Source organism: Alnus glutinosa, chromosome 12 (assembly GCF_958979055.1).
Source record: "Alnus glutinosa chromosome 12, dhAlnGlut1.1, whole genome shotgun sequence".
NCBI lineage: Eukaryota > Viridiplantae > Streptophyta > Magnoliopsida > Fagales > Betulaceae > Alnus > Alnus glutinosa.
The window spans coordinates 2131315-2150459 of record NC_084897.1 but is presented as its reverse complement, the minus strand read 5'-3'; the positions used below and the strand labels follow the sequence as shown (position 1 = coordinate 2150459).

General features: G+C 35.9%; 1 pseudogene; it reads right to left on the bottom strand.

The window, feature by feature from the left end:
- Window positions 1-1210: 1210 nt before the first annotated feature.
- On the bottom strand, window positions 1211-11909 carry LOC133851491 (histone H1-like; annotated as a pseudogene).
- Window positions 11910-19145: the final 7236 nt, after the last annotated feature.

Below are 19145 nucleotides of genomic sequence, written 5' to 3'. Positions count from 1 at the left end.
TTAAGTAATCTTTTGCATGCCTGGCCTCTTTTCCATCTGTTGAGCAAATTCCTGCTTCAACACATCATGGAAAGGAGGAGAAATGGGACCTTAAATTAAATTAAAGGATAGCGATTGGACAATATCATATTGGACTAGGCAAAAGATGGATACGGACGGACTACAATATATATATATAGAGTAATGCTACACATCATCCTTTTGTTCTCCTTTTGTCACCCCAAAATTGATGTGGCTCTTAAAATCACCATTGGATCAAAATCTAAAAGTGATATATCAAAAATTCAATGGTGATTTTAAGAGCCACATCAATTTTGGGGTGACAAAAGGAGGACAAGGGGATGATGTGTAGCATTACTCATATATATATATATATATATATATATATGCTGATTCAGATCTCCTGCAATAAAATTGTATTTTTACATTTGCAATGAACAATTTTGTGTACGTGATCGAGAAGTAATTCGGACATGTATGCACGGATTCAAATCTCGAATAATAAAGTTTTGCATTCAGATAGGTGCTCCGCCGGCCAATCCAGGTCTGATCACTTGCTCGGATTGTTCGAGAAGGTGACACTCTCTCACAGTACAATATAGCTAGAACAGTTTTATTGGAGAAGATGTTAATAATCTACTAATGACTGATACTATTCCTGAGCAAAAGTAAATATTCAAATTAATCCATCGAACCAATTAACCTTGCTGTGTGGAACGAACAGGAATTTCTCCAAGACTTTAAAAATCACCACACAAAAGGAATCAACAACTTTAATTTAAGCATTAATGGTAAGAACTTTAACTAAACATAAATTGCTTTTGAGGTAGGCTTGAGATTTACCTTTATTTCTTTCCAAATTATTTACCAAAACAAAAAAGAGAAGGAAAAAAAAAAAAAAAAAACTCAAAATAGACACCACAACCCTATCCACTGGGCGTCTTAGCTAATCAGCAGAATTAGAATCATTAGAGAATTCATTTCAGAATTCAAATTAAATTTTATAAAATAGTATATATATATATATATGGTCACATAGTGAATATGTTCTGATAATATCATAACACTTTTTTTTATAATTATTATTATCTAGTAAGCAACAACATTAAATATTTTTTTAAAAAAGTACTACATTTTCAACCCTAATTAAGTAGCTAATGCTACAACAACTTCTAGTTCATGCTACACAACAACTACTACTACTTGCAAATCACTTCCTACTTCCTAGCCTTCCCTTCTTGGAGGGCCTCGATGAACCTATTGGCCGGCTTTGAACCCTTCCTCTTCATCGGCGTCAAGGGGTTCTTCTCCGGGGTCTCAACCTGACTGAGCCTCTTCGTCTTCGCCCGCTTCTCTGCAATCTTCTTGGGCACAGCCTTCTTCTTCGTTTTCTGTGTCATGACTTTGGCGCCCAAGTACTTCAGGTTCTCGGTCGAGGAGACCTTGAAGGAGTTCTTGACTTTCACAAGCCTCTCGGACTTGACAAACTTCTTCAACTGCACCGATAAGACTTTCTTGAACTTTGATGGCAACACTTTCTTGTGCTTCTTCTCTACGAACTTCGCTATCGCTTGCTGGCTCGAGCCTGTCCGGTCTTTCAGCGTCAATATGTATTGAATATTCATATATTCAGCAAGCTGCACGTGTGTAAATTCCAGCTAATGTAGTGTGCAAGAGTTTGACTTAGTCTGAACTGAATTAGTTTGTTAGTTAACTTGTATCGGTTAGTTTAGTTAGCTTCTAGTTCATATTCAGCTTGTATATAAACAGAACACTCTGTATCATTATTCACGTATTGAATGAGAATCAGATTTTCTCTATTCCGAATCTCATTTTCCAATATGGTATCAGAGCTCTTTTTCTAAAAATTCCGCATCATCTTTCTCTTCCTTTCTCATTCTCCTTTCTTTCTCATTCTCCTCATTTTGCAAGCTTTTTCAATGGCGACGTCTGCTTCAAATGATCATTCTTCACTTTCAGAAATGGATTATACTAATCCATTTTTTCTCCATCACGACGACAGTCTTGGCACAGTATTAGTTTCGCAACCATTGACCGACGACAATTATAGCTCATGGAGACGAGCTATGGTCATGGCGTTAACAACGAAGAACAAATTAGGGTTCGTCACTGGTACTTTGTCTAAACCAGAAGTTCCTGAATTCGATCCACTGAGTTTTTCATGGTGCCGATGCAACAATATGGTGCTTTCCTGGCTAATCAATTATGTTTTGAAAGAAATTGCAGCTAGCATCATATACATCGATTCTGCAGCAGATATGTGGAAAGATCTTCAAGATCGTTTTTCTCATCTCAATGGTCCGAGAGTCTTCCAGTTGCAGCAGAAGATGTCTTCTCTTTCTCAAGAGAATGATTCGGTGAGTACATATTACACTACTTTGAAGGGTTTATGGGATGAACTCGAACATCAAGAACCATTGCCTTGTTATACTTGTGGTGCTGTGAAGGCTTTACAAGCCAAGCAACAAAGACAGTATGTGTATCAGTTTCTTATAGGCTTGAATGAAAGCTACTCGCATGTTCGAGGTCAAATTCTATTGCTTGACCCATTGCCTCAAATGAACAAAGTGTTTGCACTTGTTCTTCAAGAAGAAAGACAACGTGGTCTTTCAATTTCTAGTAGTTCGTTTAACCAAAACACTACTGCTTTACTCACCAAAGTTGCACCTTCCACTCAGCCTACTCAGCCTCGTGGCAAATTCTATTCAAAAGGCAAAGATCGTCCTGTTTGTTCTCATTGTGGCATTACAGGACATACCATGGAGAAATGTTATAGGCTTTATGGATTCCCACCTGGCTATAAGTTTACCAAAGGCAAGAATGCCTCTTCTGCAGCAAATCAGGTTTCTTCTGAAACTGATTCTCCCACAATGCCTCAGTTACCGATCACCTATGAGCAATGTCAACAGCTCATGAATATGTTCAAAACTTCTTCTTTGGAGGCTTCTTCTTCGCAAGGTGCAGCAGTGAATCAAGTGTCTTCTCCTCAAGAGCAACTGATCTCTCACATGGCAGGTAGTTTTTCTATTTTCTCCCATGCTCCCTTAGATATTAAGCATTATGTTTTTGCTTCATCATCTTCTTTAAATCAAAAAACATCTTTTACAAATTCTATTCATGCTCCTTGGATCATTGATGCTGGAACTACAGATCATATGATCTGTACTGTTTCTTTGTTTACCACTATAACTGCTACTATTTCACAGAAAGTTCGACTTCTTAATGGTCAGTTTGCATTGGTTACTCATATTGGAACAGTTAGAATTTCGGAGTCTTTTGTTCTAACTAATGTTCTTTGTATTCCTTCTTTTTCTTTCAATCTTATTTCTGTTAGCAAATTGATTAAAATGGTGCATTGTTGCCTCATTTTTCTATCTTAATTTTGTTTCATTCAGCACCTTACTAGATGGATGACGATTGGAGTGGGTAAGGAGGAAGACAGCTTGTACTATTTGCTGCAAGTACCAAATTTGAATAAGTCTTACTTGTTTCATTCTGCTGTACATACTTCACATTTCAATGTACATACTTTGTCAAATTCTATTTTGTCCAATAATTCTGTATCTTTTAGTGCACTTGATCATTCTGTAGATAATAGTTTGTGGCACTACAGGTTAGGCCACTTGTCTGATGCACCACTTAAGATACTTTCTCATGTAATTCCTCATTTCACTCATGAATCAAATAAAACTTGTACAGTTTTCCCTTTGGCCAAACAACATCGGCTTCCTTTTTCTCATAGTGATACTATTTCTCAAAATTTGTTTGACTTAATTCACTGTGATATTTGAGGTCCTTTCTCCATTCAATCTATTTCTGGTGCTCGTTATTTCCTCACTATAGTTGATGATCATTCTTGCTTCACTTGGATTCATCTCATGCAACACAAATCTCAAACCCGAAATCACATTCAACAATTTTTGGCTATGGTTGAAACTCAATTTCATACCAAAATTAAATCCATCCGACCTGATAATGGCATTGAATTTATTATGCCTAACTTTTATGCTTCCCATGGTACTTTTCATCAACTTAGTTGTGTTGAGATACCACAACAAAACTCTGTGGTTGAAAGAAAACATCAACATATTCTTAATGTGGCTCGGTCCCTTAGATTTCAATCTCAACTTCCTTTACATTTTTGGAGTGATTGTGTTCTCACTGCTGTTCACTTAATCAACTGAATTCCAACTCCGGTTCTCCATAACAAATCTCCTTTTGAAGTCTTTTTTTCTGTTCAACCTTCATATTCTCATTTAAGAGTTTTTGGATGTCTTTGTTATGCTAACACACTCACTCGAAACAGACACAAATTTGATGCTAGAGCTACACCGTGTGTCTTTCTTGGATGCCCTGCTGGTATTAAGGGTTACAAACTCTATGATCTTCTTTCTAAAACTTGTTGTCTCTAGAAATATTGTTCAGTTTCATGAAACAATTTTTCCTTTTGCTCTTTCTTCTTTTGTTGTTCATAATACTGAGTCTTCCATACACAATCCTGTTTTTCCTTTACCATTTTCTGATGTTGTGTCTTATACATGTGCTCCGTCGCCTGCATCTTCTCTTGTTCCTTCTGATTCTTTACCTTCTTCTGATGTTGTATCTGGTTCTTTACCATCTTCTGATTCTTCTGAAATTCTTCCACGGAAATCTTCTAGACTTAAAAGTAAACCTGGTTACTTGCAAGATTACCATTGCCATCTTGCTGCTTCCTCTGGTTCTCCTTCACAGTCATCTTCATCTTCAGGTATTCCTTATGATATTTCTTCTTTTATTTCTTACAATAAGCTTTCTTCTAATCACAAACAATCTAGTCTTTCTGTTTCTTCAATTGTGGAGCCGAAATACTACCATCAAGCTGTTCAGCTTGCTGAATGGCGTGAAGCTATGTTCAATGAGATCCAAGCTCTTGAGTTGAACAATACTTGGACCATTGTTGATCTTCCATCCTCCAAGAAGGCTATTGGGTGTAAATGGGTTTACAAAGTTAAACTCAAGTCGGATGGTACCATTGAGAGATACAAAGCCCGGTTAGTTGCTAAGGGCTACACTCAATGTGAGGGTCTCGATTATTATGAGACTTTTTCACCGGTTGCCAAACTTACAACAGTGAATACACTTCTTGTTGTTGCTTCACCTCGACATTGGCATCTTCATCAGCTTGATGTGAACAATGCGTTCCTTCATGGTGATCTTCATGAAGAGGTCTACATGACCATGCCTCCCGGTTTTGGTAGCAAGGGGGAGTCAAAGGTCTGCAGGCTGAACAAATCATTATTTGGTCTTAAGCAAGCCTCCAGGCAGTGGTTTGCTAAGTTTTCTTCTACTTTACTTGATCTCAAGTTCATTCAATCAAAGGCTGATTATACCTTGTTCACTCGGCATCAAGATTCTTCTTTTATTGCATTACTCGTCTATGTTGATGATATAGTGCTTGCTAGTAATGATGAAGTTGTTGTTTCTCAGCTTATTTCTGTCCTTAATGATAGATTTAAGTTGAAGGATCTTGGTCCTTTAAAATTCTTTCTTGGCTTGGAGATTGCTCGGAGCAAAGCTGGAATTTCTCTTACTCAGCGTAAATACGCTTTGGAAATCCTTGAAGATACTGGTTTTCTTGCCTCTAAACCAGCTAAGTTCCCCATGGAACCAAATGCTAAATTGTCTACAACTTCCGGTTCTCTCTTAGATGATCCTTCTTCTTATAGAAGACTTGTGGGCCGGCTTTTGAATCTTACAATTACCAGACCTAATATATCATATGCTATTCAGGTCCTCAGTTAGTTTATGGATCAACCTCGATCTAGTCACTTGGATGCAGCTCATCGAGTTCTTCGTTATATCAAAGCTTCTCCAGGAGAAGGCTTATTCTTTTCAGCACATTCTTTCCTTCAACTCAAGGCTTTTTGTAATTCTGATTGGGCTGGATGTGTTGACACTCGCCGATCAGTCACGGGTTTCTGCATTTTTCTTGACAATTCTTTGATCTCTTGGAAATCTAAGAAGCAATCCACTGTCTCCAGATCATCAGCTGAGGCAGAATATAGAGCTATGGCCTCTACTTGTTGTGAGATTGTCTGGTTACGTTTTCTCTTGCAGGATCTTCTTGTTCCTCTTCAAGTGGTTTTACTATATTGTGACAGCAAGGCTGCATTACACATTGCTGCCAATCCTGTCTTCCATGAACGTACGAAACACATTGACATTGATTGTCATATTGTTCGTGAGAAATTGCAGCTGGGTATCATTCGTACTTTTCATGTATCTTCTACACATCAGTTGGCTGACTTATTTACTAAGGCTCTTGGTTATTCCCTGTTCTTTACTTTAGTATCCAAGATGAGTCTTCATAATATTTACTCCTCATCTTGAGGGGGAGTATTGAATATTCATATATTCAGCAAGCTGCACATGTGCAAATTCCAACTAATATAGTGTGCGAGAGTTTGACTTAGTCTGAACTGAATTAGTTTGTTAGTTAACTTGTATAGTTAGTTTAGTTAGCTTCTAGTTCATATTCAGCTTGTATATAAACAGAACACTCCGTATCATTATTCACGTATTGAATGAGAATCAGATTTTCTCTATTCCAAATCTCATTTTCCAATAATATGGCCTCGCTTATCATCTGCCAAACAACCCAAAAAAAAATAAAATAAAAATTATGCAGAAAAAGGAAAAAGCATGCGAAAAAAATGATGGTTTAGAAAGGAAAAAAAAAATAAATAAAGAAAGGGAAAATTGGAGGACCTCAAAATAAGGAGGATAGAGGGTTTTGTCCTTGCAATTGCTTTTGCCATTTCTGAGAGACTCTGGGGAGAGTTTCTTGGAAGAGAGGGAGACTGTGTGTGTGTGTTAAGAGCATTCCTAGTAGCATCACCAAATTTTACTCACCAAGGTAGTTAAAAACCACTTTTCTCTATTTTGGTGAGCCAGTTTTTTAAAATTCTCCCAGCAGCCTCACCATTTTAACTATTCACTATCATTATTTCATTTAAATAATATTTTTTTTTTTCAGATTTCTTTATTCTTTTTCTATTTAATCTTTTTATACAACAAGCTATCATACACCTTCATCTTGAGATTAGATCATTGCTAAGAAATTCACAGAAGTTTTGATTTGCTTCTCAACTAAATTCAAGAAAGAAAGAAAGAAAGAAGAAAAAAAAAAAAAGATTTTTATTTATTTTTATTTTTTATGAAAAGAACCACAAAGTTTATGTAGGGATAAAGAAACCTTCATGTTCATGAAATAATGATATTATTGTGTGAGAAAGATGAGAGATGGGAGAAGAAAATGAGAGAAAAAAGGAAAAAAAAAAAAAAAAAAAAAAGTGTGCTGATCATGTAAGAGAGAAAGGAGAAACAAAATTGGTGAGAGAGTTGGTGAGTGAATATTACTCATCAGAATTGGTGAGTAATTTCTCTCATCAAAACTTTTTGGTTAAAGTGGTGAGACTGCTGGGAATGATTTTTTCATGTTTTTATCAAATTGGCTCACCAAAATAACTAAAAAACTATTTTGGTGAGGCTACTAGGAGTGCTCTAAGAGAGGGAAGTTGATGGTTAATTATGAGGTATTTGAATTTGGGCGGTTGATTTTGCGTTTAATGCGGTGGAAGTGGGCTGTTTTGACTCTCCGAGTCTTACAATTGGAGATAAAAAGATTTTTTTTTAAAAAAAGTTTGTTATTAAAGGATTAGCATCCGCTACGGTTATTATTATTTTTTAACTGTAGATTTTTGAATTACATAATTTTGGCTGTTTTTAGGAGTTGAAACGTATGAAAAATGTCACATATTAAAAATGTCGCATATTACAATTGTGAACTGAGTTTATTTTCATCAGGTTCTTACTTTCTATATTATAAAAAAAATTTGAGTAAAAAACTATTGTTTAATTTTATGAAAAAGTCTCTGCAAAAGTGAAAATGAGGCCTTTTTGGAAGAGAAATTCTTTTTAGCTATTTCGATAAAAACTATTTTGGTGAGGCTACTAGGAGTGCTCTAAGAGAGGGAAGTTGATGGTTAATTATGAGGTATTTGAATTTGGGCGGTTGATTTTGCGTTTAATGCGGTGGAAGTGGGCTGTTTTGACTCTCCGAGTCTTACAATTGGAGATAAAAAGATTTTTTTTAAAAAAAAGTTTGTTATTAAAGGATTAGCATCCGCTACGGTTATTATTATTTTTTAACTGTAGATTTTTGAATTACATAATTTTGGCTGTTTTTAGGAGTTGAAACGTATGAAAAATGTCGCATATTACAATTGTGAACTGAGTTTATTTTCATCAGGTTCTTACTCTCTATATTATAAAAAAAATTTGAGTAAAAAACTATTGTTTAATTTTATGAAAAAGTCTCTGCAAAAGTGAAAATGAGGCCTTTTTGGAAGAGAAATTCTTTTTAGCTATTTCGATAACATGACACATTTTTAATAGGTGCATTTTTCAAACGTTTTCGATGCCTAAAAATGGTCTAAATTGTGTAATTTGAGAATTTACAATTTCCATTATTGAAAGTTTGAAACACCTAGGACGACCCAAAAAGAAGAAGAAGAAAAAAAAGAATTGAAAATTAGAAATTTAAATATGTAATAGCACTACCATTCTTCCCTGAGAGTGATGCTACGAAGTAGCATTTTTTCCGGAATTCATTCCGAAAAAGTGCTGCCCCATCGCACATTTATAATTTAAAGTGCCATGAATAATTACAAATGTGCCATGAACCCTGCCTTCTACATTACAGCTTTAAAGTATGTACTATGTAGCATTTTTAGTAAAAAGAAAAAGAAAAACTATAGACCATATATATGCTCGGCTAATTAATGATCAACTTAATTTGCACCAGTTGTTTGATTAAAATTTATTTTTAATAGAACTCCAGCCATCAAGGTTGGAACTAGAATTTTTTGCATCGTCTAAAGTTAGATAAAGTATATATAAATATATAAAATCAATATTTATTGGATAAATTTCAATCACCTAGGGGCATATAGCTCCTTATAAATAATACCACAGATACAAATTGAGATTTCTTCAATCCAAACTCTATCTATGACACATAAAATAACATCTTTGGCTATGGTATGAGCGGCTAGATTCACATCCTGTTCCACATGTTCAATTCTCTAAGATCTCAACTGGCTCAAGCTAGCTTTGATGCCATCCATGATGTGTCCAAACGTGCTCCAGTTGTTTCCTATTGCTTTAATTGCATTTATAATCTGTAGAGTATCCCCTTCCTAAATGATATCCATAAAGCATATCTCCTTGCATAACTCCACAGCATGAAAAGCTACCAATGCTTTAGCAACCACATGAACAACCATAATATTCTTTGTGGTTTTCGTGCCGCTACAATGACACCCTCATAGTCTTGTACAACAAATCCAAAACCAATGCGCCCATTCTTGTTATTCACTGTTGCATCTCAATTTACTTTATACAAACCTGTAGGTAGGGGTGTTCAAGCGAGACGGTTATTAATCGAAAATAACCGATAACCGCTAACTGGAATAACCGCAACTAGATAACTGGGTACCCAGTTGCGGTTACCGGTTATTTATATGTATATATGTTACTTCACGCGTTAGTATTTTAGTCAGTATCTATAACTTGGACACAATGAATTCATCACGTAATTAGGGGTGGGCAGAACCCACCCATACCCGTGAAACCGACCATATATATATATGTGTGTGTGTGTGTGTGTTACTTCATATATCAGTATTTTAATTAGTATCTGTAACTTAGACACAATGAATTCATCACGTAATTAGGGGTGGGCAGAACCCACCCATACCCGTGAAACCAACCCGGTTTGCACTGCCCCGACCTGTGAAGAACGAATATAAAGCATGCGGTTGAAACTCTCGAACCCTGCATGTGGAAATCCGTGTATTTTGGGGCGGGTTGCGGTATTAATTTTTTTCCCAACCGCAGACCCGCTTTGCCCCGCATTCCCTTCACTGTCTCATACCATCAGATTTCCCCCCCAAAAAACCCAAGACTCACAACAAAAGCTTTCTCATGAAACCCTCAAACAAGAGTCGGCGCATCCCCATCCATCCTCAAACTAGATTTTCCCCCAAAAAAACCCTAAGATTCTCTAATTCTTTCCTATTCTAGCCAATTATTTGATTTCTTATACGGGTTTAGGGTTTGAAATCTAATGGGTGCTTCACAACCTTCACTCTTTAAAGCTTTGATCGTTGGCCATCACTCATCTTCCACACAATTTGTGCCTTAACTCCTCTGTGCTGAAGAAATCTTAACTCTTCAACTTTTACCGCCGGCCGTTGGTATAGGTAGTTCAATCTCTCTCTCTCTCTCTCTCTCTCTCTCTAAAAAACGACTCCTTTTCAAACTATATTTGCTTATTCTCTACTGAATAGTGGTCGTGGACTCGTGAATCTAATGATTTTGAAAGTTAATCTAATGGTTGTGACTTGTGAAGGTTACTATACGGTCAAATCATATTTTTATTCTGGTCTTCAAACACTTACTTTGTTACTCATTTACGGCCAAAGCATGTTTGATGTTTCTATTTAATATTATTCAAAACAAAATTATCTTATAGTCTTCAAATCAGAGTATTCTGCCTTTCACTAGGTCTAACAAAGCATGTTCGATGTTTCTAACAATAATTCTTTTATATATTTCAGTTGATTTTGCCCAAATTCAACCCCAGTCTTTCAGTCTCGGAGTCTCAACGGGTAACAAAATCTGATCTCATCTTAATGTGGTTTTTTTATTTTAATCCGTGTATATTTTGTTTGCATGGAAAAAAAATATAGTGTATCGATAATCGAGCTATCTGTGCATGTTCTGTTATGTTCTGAATGTTTTGATGGCATTGATGCAGTGAGTGCAGAAACATTGATTAGTAGATGTTGTAATTAATGACATACTAGGATGAATAGTTTCTGCATGCATTCACCTTTACAGAAGTTTGCACATGTTCTTGAGCTCTTTTCAATGATTCTCAATGGCTTATGCTCTATGTAACATTGATTCTTACTGGCTTATGCTCTGTTTTCCCCTCTTGTTTTGCTTAGGCTCTATGTAACATTGATTGTCACCGACTTCAACTTGTAGTTTCACGATATGAGGGATCATGTATAATTGTGGGATGGCTTTATTATACTGTCACCGTGCTAGTCTGTCATTCTATATTTATTTATATATGTATTTTGCTACCTATCAATCCATATATAACAATATATATATGGATTGTATCAAGTTTTGTTATGAATCCTTATGTGAATCCTAAGTTTAATTGTATATGTAATGATCTGTTGGTTGGGTTATATGCGAATTATCTGTATTGTATATGTATTTGTTATGAATCTTTTTATATATATATATAAATAAAGTTCAATATTTTATAAATTGTTGATATTTTTTTTAAAAAAAACTAATTGTAGATTCATGGATGATAATGCAAATAGTGGTGCTAAGAATATTGGTTTTATTTCTGGTGCTTCGGCTTCATCTAGTCCTACTCTTAGTTTTTTAGATAGCATTGTGCCTCCCATTAATACTGAGAATGTTGAATGTGTTAGTAATGTTAGTACTCAGAATTCTAATTCCGTTGAAGCTCTCCCACAAAAACCTAAAACAAATGTGCAGAAATCAATTGTATAGAAACATTTTACCAATGTAGAGGGGGGTGCTCCCGAAGATCCTAAATCAAAATACAACTATTGTAGCAAATTGTTTAGTTGTCACCCCAAAAGGCTAGGCACATCATCCATGTTATCACATTTGAGGAATAGTTGCAAGAAATGTCCCGGTAGGTTTGGCAAATTAGATAAGTCATAGTCAACGTTGAGTTTTGATGCTAAGAAGGAAGGACAAGTGGGAGAATGATCTGTTGGTAATCTTGTCATTGCGAGATACAATGTTCAGAAAATAATGGAGGCATTGGCTAAGATGATAATTGTGGATGAGTTGTCTTTTAAGCTTGTGGAGGGTGAAAGGTTTCACGATTTCATGAAGACAGTTGAGTCAAAGTTTAAAATTCCTTCCGATTACACTGTGATGAAGAACTGTATGGAGATCTTTATATCTGAGAAGGAAAACCTTAGGGCAATGTTCTTGACAACTGGTGCTCGGGTTTGTCTTACCACTAATACTTGGACTTCAGTTCAAAACCTTAATTATATGTGTATAACTTGTCATTTGATTGATAATGATTGGAATTTACACAAAATAATTATAAATTTTTCTTTAATTCCTAATCACAGAGGAGAGACTATTGGAAAAAAGATAGAGTCTTGTATGCTTGAATGGGGTATTAGTAGCATTTTTACTGTCACGATTAACAATGCTAGTGCCAATGATATTGCTATTGAGTACTTGAAGAGGAAAAGCAGAGATAAGGTGGGCGCGATATTAGATAATGAGTTTATGCATATGAGGTGTTGTGCACACATACTAAATCTTGTTGTCACCGATGGTTTAAAAGAGGTTAGTGACTCTATTGTGAAGGTTCAAAATGCGGTGAAATATGTGAAGTCTTCACCTTCAAGATTTGAGAAATTTAAGGCTTATATGGAGACGAAAAAAATTTAGTTTAAGGGTTTGTTGTGTCTTGATGTTCCAACTATATGGAACTCCACATATAAGATGTTAGAAGCCGCTGAAAAATGTCAAAATGCTTTACATCTAATGGAAGAAGAAGATGGATACTTTATTTCTGCGTTACTTGAGGGAGGGCAAGGGAGAAGGGGTTTGGGACCTCCTACTTTTGAGGATTGGGAAAATGTTAGGGTTTTTCTCAAGTTTTTAAAACTTTTTTATGATGTAACCATGCGACTTTCGGGTTCTTTGTATGTGACATCTAATATGTACTTTCAAGAGATTTGTGATATCCAAGCACATTGACAAGCTTTTAGTGAGGGTGGGGATTATGTATTAAGTGTCATGGCGAAGAAGATGAAGATGAAGTACAAGAAATATTGGGGAGATCTTGATCTTGATCTTGATAGGGTTAACTTGATGTTATTTGTTGCGGTTGTACTTGATCTACGCACCAAATTGGATTCATTAGATTATTGGTTCAAAGAAGTTCTCAGTGTTGAGCAAGCAACTCGAATGATTACAAAATTGAGGTACCACATGGACAAATTATATGATCATTATGACAACAATGGCGGGAGTTCCTCCCGGGTTCATCATAGTAGTGATTCATCAACCACAATAGATGAAAGTGAGAGTAGTGACCATTCATTTCAGTTCATGAATAAGTTTCATAAGTATCGAGTTTCTAAAAGTGATGTAGAAAGCAAATCGGAACTAGATCGGTATTTGATGGAGGATGTAGAGAAAATGAATGTTAATTTTGATATTTTGACTTGGTTGCAGGTGAACTCATCCAAATTCTCAGTAATTGCCCAAATTGCACGAGATATTTTAGCAATTTCCATTACAACAGTTGCTTCAGAGTCAACTTTTAACACTGGAGGTCGTGTTTTGGACCCTTTTCGGAGTTCGTTGGCACCAACAACAATCGAAGCCTTGATATGCTCACAAAATTGGTTAAGGTCAAAACCCATAACTGGAGGCAATGGTTATAATTCGAAGATAGTTGATGATGCTAAAAGTCATAGGCTCAAATCATGTAAGCTTTACATTATTCACAAGTTAATTTATTTAACTATTAACTTGCTCTATTTATCAATTTGATTTTTGATTGTAATTGTAATTCATTTTTTTTTTCATTCTCCTTTGTAGAAATATCTTTAAAGAATGCCAACATTTTGCTTGAAGATGATTAGTTAAAGGTGTTGCTATGCATTATTGGGTTGCTATTTTTTGTTGCTGGACCTTTTATGTGTTGAACTAAGTTTTTTGTTGGACCTTTTAGTTTTTTGTGTTCATTATTATGCTTAGCTATTGATTTAAAATTTGTTCTAATTCTTGATGCAGCCTGCAGTGAACTACAATATATTTTATATTACTTGTATGATTGCTAGGTTTGTATCAATAGCAATGAACTACAATATATAATATATATTATTTGTTTGTATATACCAATATACAATTTGCATTGATGAGAACGGACCAGTGGACACATACCATTCCTGTGGAATGGTTTAGGCCTTTAGGGTGATAAAATAGAATATATTTCAAATATGCCACAGCCCACCTTATTTTGGGCCCAGAAAGTTTTAAAAAAATAAAAACAACAAACAGAATACTCGAACCCTCAGAACCTGCCCCCAATTCGTGCTTCCCAAAGCCCAGCGGATTGACCATTCATTATGCGGGTTGCGGATCCCAATTTTCTAACTCGTTCACTGCAGGGCGAGTTGTGGAAAACATGTAAATCCGGCCCACCCCTACACGTAACTTGGGCGCATAGCCCAGGATTTTTTAGTTAGTATCTGTTTCTTCGTAACAAAATTAACAGAGGTTAGTTGGCTTGTAGCATTGATGGAGGTTGACCTGAAATGAGCCATTTGAAACATTTTCAATCTTCACATGAGCTATTTGAAACACTCTTCAATCTTCATTATGAGTTATATTGTCTCCTTAAACACCCATGGCCATGGATCAAAATGCAAGTTTGGAACCATTCGAAGGATCAAGAAGCACCGTATATAACTTGCCAAATTTCTATCACGAATTCTCATATTCTTAATGAAATTGTAAGAATCTCTTGGGAAAGAGACAAAGGCTAAGCTCATCTGACATGATCTTATTTGTAATCATTTTATTTATATTGAATGAATGGTGATATTAGTATTTATTATTTATTATTTATTATTTAGTAGTTAGCATTGAATATTGAATGGCCTAATATTGGATTAAAAAAAAAATTGAAAAGATTCACCACTATATGAAAACTAGTTATCCGGTTAATAACTGGATAACTGGCAGTTGGTAAAAACCGTAACTGGTAGACTGGTTGCGGTTGCAGTTGCAGTTATTGAAATAGAAATAACCGGGTACCCCGGTTGTGGTTGCGGTTATGACCAAATAACTGCAACTGCAACCTGTTGTACACCCCCTACCTGTGGGAGGTGGCTGTCATAATAATGATGGAGAGGCTATAGAGGTAGAGTTACTAGCACCCCAATCAGGATCAGTCACCCTTCGAAAGTCATCAAGAGATAGGCCCACTACAAAAAAAAAAAAAAAAAAAACATTTTTTAGCCACATCCAGTTAGCCACGTGGATGAGGGTCATCCACGTCACTAACGGATCGCCACGTGGCATTAGCCACATGCGTCCCGCGTCGCTAATCAGGTTGTCGCTAAATGAAAATTAGCGATGTGGCATTATAAGTATGTGGTTATTTAGCGATGTGGCACTTCTAGCCACATGCCACTAACATGTGGCTAAATGCAATTTTTATTTTTATTTTTTAAAATTTTTTTAAAAAAAAATTGCATTTGGGAAAATAGGCACTTTTAGCCACCTACCCCTTTCCCACATCGCTAAAATCATAATTTTTTTAAAAAAGAATAGAAATATATGTTCCTTTTTTTTTTTTTTCTTTTTTTTCTTTTTTTTCTTTTTTTTTTCCCAATATCGTATATTTCTTTGGATCTCCGGCGAGGGATCTGGCTTATCCGGCGAGATCCGCGTCGGATCTTCGTCCAACTCATCGTCGAGATCCGACGTGGGTCGGTGAGATTTGGACTAGACCTTCGTCCACCTCCTCGTCGAGAACCAGCGAGCTCAAGGCCCGGAATTTTCCTTCCCCAGCAACCAAAAAAAGAAGAAGCACCGGCCACTTTTCCTCATCATCAACTGCCACTTTTCCTTCCCCTTCCTCCCCCATGAAATCCAACCCAAAAAAGTACCAGCTCCTCGGCAAGACAACGACAACGAGTTTCTCCGTCACTAACAACGAAAACGAGCCTCTCTGGATGGTGGCAATCGAGTCGTGCGGCCGGGTGGGGGTGAGTCACTGTCTTCTTAAAAAAAAAAAAAAAACAAAGATTAGCTAGCTTAAACACAGAGAAAAAAAAAAAAAGAACAAAGAATGAGAGAATTGTACAGTGTTCGAACAAAAAAAAAAAAAAGAGAACACGTGTTTTGACCAAAAAAGAAAAAGAGAGAGATAAAGATGAGGGAAATTTGCATAAAGAGAGGGAAATTAGAAATGGGTTGGAGGGAAAATTCCCTCCAACGTGTTTCAACAATTAATGGTAATTAGCCACGTGGTTTATTTGACACATGGCTAATTGGCGACGTGGAAAATAAAGCACTTGGCTAAATTTTCAAATCCTTAAAAAATTGATTTTTTTTTTAATAAATTAGCCACGTGGTTTATTTGCCCTGTGGCAATAATCCACGTGGCAAATTACCCACGTGATGAAATTGCGACGTGGCTACAGTGCTACTTCTCAGAACACTTGTTAATGATGAAGGAATGCCTCTCCATGTACGACCCCATTTCTACGGAACCAAATTTTCCGAGCCACAACCACCATAAGCTCTAACTCCATAATATCAAAGCGCTTAATAAAATGCCTCAAATAAATTAATGAAAGTATGAGCCCCATCCGTACTTTTTTGGAATTTTTTGGGACCACAGCCCCATACATTTTGCGCCGAAGGGTAGCTCCAAAAATTATGTTGCACAATTTTTGCTTCTTTGATGCAAAGTGGACACTAATCATCTGAGACCACACCGCATCATAATAGATTTGATATATCTAATTTGATTCCCATATACCCCACATTTCCCCATAATTTGGTCTGCATAGAATGTAATGTCTCATAAGCTGTCAGGATGTTATCCGAGATTATCCTGTTTGGGATAAAGACACTTTGATTCACAAAGATGACATGGGGGAGAACCAATTTTAGCTTGTTCGCAAGCACTTTGGATATCAACTTATATATAAATCACATTGCACAGACTAATAGGCCGGAATTCCGAAACATGTGTGGGTTTCTTTACTTTAGGAAAAAGGGCAATATTGGTGGCAATGATCTTCTCATAAAAAATTCCAGAATTTAAAAAGCTAAGCACAACCATACATACCTCCTCTCCAACTGTTGCCCAATTTTGTTGGTAAAAACCAGACGTGAACTCATCTGGCTCGAGGGCTTTCATCGACTGCATCTATTTCAGGGCAAAACTAACTTCTTCCACAGTAAATTCAGTTAGCAGCTGTGCATTCATGTTGGCACTCACTTTACTTTGAATTGCATGGATACAGTAACCAATGTTAGCCAGTATAGTGGGAGTAAAAAGATGCAAATAGTTTTGAGTGAAAGCGCTTGCAATATCACCACTGGTAGTACACTGACAGCCATTTTCATCTAGTATTTGTGAAATCAAGTTACCTTTTTTCCTCTGATTGGCAAGTCATAACTATACACAAAAATTGTATGTTTATAAAATCATCTTTAAAAAGAACTTTCCTTTCGAATACAAAAGTTTTCTATTTGCTACAGACATGTCAAAAAAAAAAATTCCTACTAAGAACTTGGCATTTCATTCGAATTATTCTTGCTAACAGTCTTTCAAAGAATAAAATTAATTCATTATCATCTATGTAGTTAATCTTTAACAATTTTTTTTTTTTTCAATATAAACTACCAAATAATTTGCTAGAAACTCATCTTCCATCTAGGGGTGAAAAAATTATATAATTGACAAGGGCAATAATATAAAAAATAATATTCTTTTAAAAGATTTAAATTTTTTTTTGGAGTTGCCGAAGACTTCCCCGAACCATTAAGGTAGGTCCGCCCCTACTTGCCATTACATTTTTATGGTCTCATAAACTCTTGTATTTAACTTTGTAAATCCCATTTTACCATGTTAAGTACTACAAGGGAGAAAATAAATTTAAGGAAAATACTTGGTATGCTACAGTTTTTATTACAATTTCCTTACAAACTAATGTATCCGTTCATAATTAGCTAAATAATTAAAAGTGTATGGTTGGCAAGTGACTCACTAACCAACTAAATTGACAAGAAATATTGTTTGCTTAGTCATTTTATCACTGAGTAATATTGTTACTCTTCACACTAGATTTTCACACCTGCTTTACACTGGCTGAAGTGGCGTGTTTTAAGTGTCATTTTCATGTAAGAAACTTAAAAAACCAAAAGTATCAGCGACTTAAATACATCGCATCAAGTAATATAAAGCTAATGTAAAAATCTAGTGTGCATAAAGAATAGCATTGCACTTTACCAATTAGAACTATCACATTAGCTTGTAAAGAATTTTGCAGGGACTCTAAATTTAACATCTCATGCTCATACGTCCTCGATCTTGATTTGTCAAAGATATAATAAATATTAGCATGAAGTCTACAAATTAGACAAACTCACGAAAGTGAATCTTGTCCTGGCCTTCTGCAATTGGCAGTGATCATTGAAACTGGAGGACCAATAATTATTGTAGAGGAACCAAATCCACAAACTGTGGTGGTGGCCCGACAGCTGAATAGCGCCAATATTGTGCAACCCCACGACCACGACCACGACCCCATTCTCTTCTTTCTATCTCGTTCTCCATACGCGCGTTATATGATCAGTCTTTTATCTCTTTCATGGCTTCGATCGAGAAGACAAAAAAAAAAAATTCCACTGACATGTGCATGCAGCAGCATATTTCGAAACCTAGAAACCCTATCTTCAACCAACCAACAGTGATGGACACGATCCGTAGTGGACTCCAGATGCGCAGAATCTGCGCCCCACTCTTGCTTCTCTCTTAGAGAACCTGCCATTTTACCTCATAAAGGAAACCACGTACGTAACTGAATCCTAAGTGTGTATATATATATATATATATATATATATATATATATATATATATATTAAAATTATCCCCATATTAAGAAATGAACACTTTCAAATATGTTATAATAACCTTATATAAGAAGGTTAGAGCGTTAAATTACTATTTATCACAAAAGTTTAAGTTTATCAGAAAAGGTCAATACTTTAACGTTCTCACTCACATGTGAACTCAACATAGGGTACTTATAGATCGATATCGAGATTGGCTTGAACTTTCTATCTTTGCAGTACGTCTAATTGTAATTGTGAGAAGTTTTCAGTAAGACCTACTTATTTGAGTAGGTGTTCGAATAATTCATGACATGTTCGGACATTGAACCTTGTTGGGAATAATTCTCATT